The sequence below is a fragment of the Terrapene carolina genome, unplaced genomic scaffold (genome assembly GCF_002925995.2).
Source record: "Terrapene carolina triunguis isolate 2854851 unplaced genomic scaffold, T_m_triunguis-2.0 Scaffold247, whole genome shotgun sequence".
NCBI classification, from domain to species: domain Eukaryota; kingdom Metazoa; phylum Chordata; order Testudines; family Emydidae; genus Terrapene; species Terrapene triunguis.
In genome coordinates, this window is record NW_020664598.1 from 149,636 (window position 1) to 152,179 (window position 2,544).

Consider the following 2,544-nt stretch of genomic DNA (forward strand, 5'->3'; position numbering starts at 1 on the left):
ACGTATGGTAACCCTACAGTTGGGCCTTCGTTTGCACGTGGATTATACACACAGCTTGGCTACATGAACAAGAAAGTGTGCAAACCTCTAGTATGACTGCCTGGCCACTCTGTTTTTCCAGCCCCTTATCGAACAGCCCCTGATGGGATGGATGTTCCTCTAGTTCTACCGATGGCAATCCTCTTGAATTGCAAACACAGGCCCCGTGTCATCCCTGGACTGGTGGAGAATCCAGTGCAAGGGGGAGCAGCGGGACCCTGCCCTCTTCTGGAGCTGCTGGGGGCTGGTTCGGCCCCTCGTGCAGGTTAACCAGCCCTTGGGACTGTCTTACTTTGTGCCCTGGATCTCACGGTGCTTGTGGGCCTTGTGGCAACTGGTAAATATCTGGGGTGTAGGAAAGCCCCTGCTGCTCTCCTGCACCAAAGATGGGGAGATGCAGAGCCAGCTCTGGGCTGGCCAGAGAGGCCTCTATGTTAGAGGTATTCCCCAGCAGTGCCAGGGCTGCTGCTTTGCTTTACATTGTATCCTCACTTCTGACTCCGGGCAAATAGCACCCGCAATTTGTCTTTGTCATTAACTTAAACAGACAGGTAGAAGATCCACAGGGAACAGATGAGGAAGACAGTACCATTTTTACACAATCATGTATGTTCAACATTGTCAATCCCAAGCATTCAAAATCATGAGATAGGCCCCCAAAATCATGCAATTGGCTGAAATCAGGTTTTTTTAAAGTAATACCTTTGGGGTTCGTTCTGTCTTTGTGGGATATAGCATTTAGGGGGTCATGTTCTCAAGCTTTTAACCTTCATGGTTGTGGAGAGAAACTGTAGGTTGTTTTTTTTTTAAATGCTGAGCATCTCACATCATCACATGACTCCAGGAGCTGGGGCTTGAAGGAAAGCACCAACTATTCCAAGAGTCGCAATGAAATTGCACGAGTTGACAACATTGCACTTTTTCTAACCACAACCACATTTAAACGCCTGATGCAAGCCCTTTAGAACCTCTTTCCGTGAGTGAAGCATTGTGTTGTGTAGATGTGCTCATAACAGGGTTAGAAGGCTGGCAGCCTGTCTGTACTAGTGCTCCAGAGAGGGGCAGTTTGCCCTGAGCCCCCGTTTGAGAGCTGAGTGGCATTGAGACCTGGCCCGGGGGGTTGCAGTGCCACTCATGGAATTTGGCCTGGTGGCCCCTCCAAAATGAGGGCCAAACCTGAGTGGCTCGGTGATCCCATGTGCCAGGTCACAATGCCCAGAGCGGAGCTGGGCCTAACCCCATGGGACAGGAGCTGAACCACTGCTGTGGGGTGAGTGCGGTGTGGACTCCCCTCCAACCCGCCCCTACCCCCTGGACTGCCCTTCAGTGGTAGTCTTTTTTTTTTTAAAGGGAGGGCCTCAGTTTCAGATTTTGCCCCATGCCTCCCAAAACCCTCTGTACAGCCCTGAGTGCCAGCACCCCCAAAGGGAACAGTCAGGAGGGAAAAGTGGCTAGAGCGTAGTGCAGGGCAGGGTGTGTAGGAACAAGAAATGAGAACAGAAGTGAAGTCAGATTCTGGAGAGGTTGGGGAGCAAGGAGACCTTTGAGCTGTATGTGGAACATGAGGAGAAATCAGTGCAGATTCAAGAAGAGGGGAGGGACTTGGGGCCAGCAGAAGGGAAGGAAGGCTATCCTGGCAGCAAAGTGTTAAATGGGCCAGAGGGAGGAAGCCGGGGATGGCTAAAGAGGAGGAAGGTGCTACGACCAAAACAGAGATTACTAGAGCAGGACTAATACCTTGGCAGTGGGAATGGAGAGGGAAGGACACAGTTTGGAGATGTTGTGCAGATAAGCAGCAGGATCTGACTATAAACACAGTGGAAGCCAAAGCAAATACATTTCTTCCACTCAACCTATTATTGAAGGTCTCCTAAGGCAGAAGTGAGGATCAAAGACTAGAAAAAGACAAGCCAAACCAGGAAGGACTGGGGCTGCCAAGTAAATGGGTGTAGTTAAATGCACCCTACCCATCCAGATCCTCTCTGCTCCTGTCTGGAGTATCTCCCAGGACAGAGCTTATCGGAATGAGCACAAAGCGGGCTTCTTTACTGAGGCTGCTAGACACAGACTGGCTCTGTAGTTGTCTCTGGCTCTGTAACAACCTGAGTAGCCAACCACACAGCCTGTGCTGCCTGAAGTCACCACAGAGGACCCCCCTAGTTACATGTGCACTGCATTTTAAACCCTGGGCTTGTGGACTCTGTTTTGAGCGCTGTGCTTGAGCCCACGCTGCATTATAAACCTGGGCTTACAATTGCTGGACCCGGGGCTCACAGCCATGCTAACGTGTCCATACTGCACTACGGACTCGGGTATGCAGCTTGAGCTGCGTCCACACTGCAAAATGACAGGACTTGGACCTGAGTCGCAGCAGGACCCGGCTCTGATCCATCCTTCTAGCAGGGCCCTAGGACCCAGGTGCTGAATGCTTGCCACTCAAGTCAGACTGGCTTGTGTGTGGACAGAAGTGGGGCTTGGGCTCAAACTTGTGTCAGAGCCTGGGGT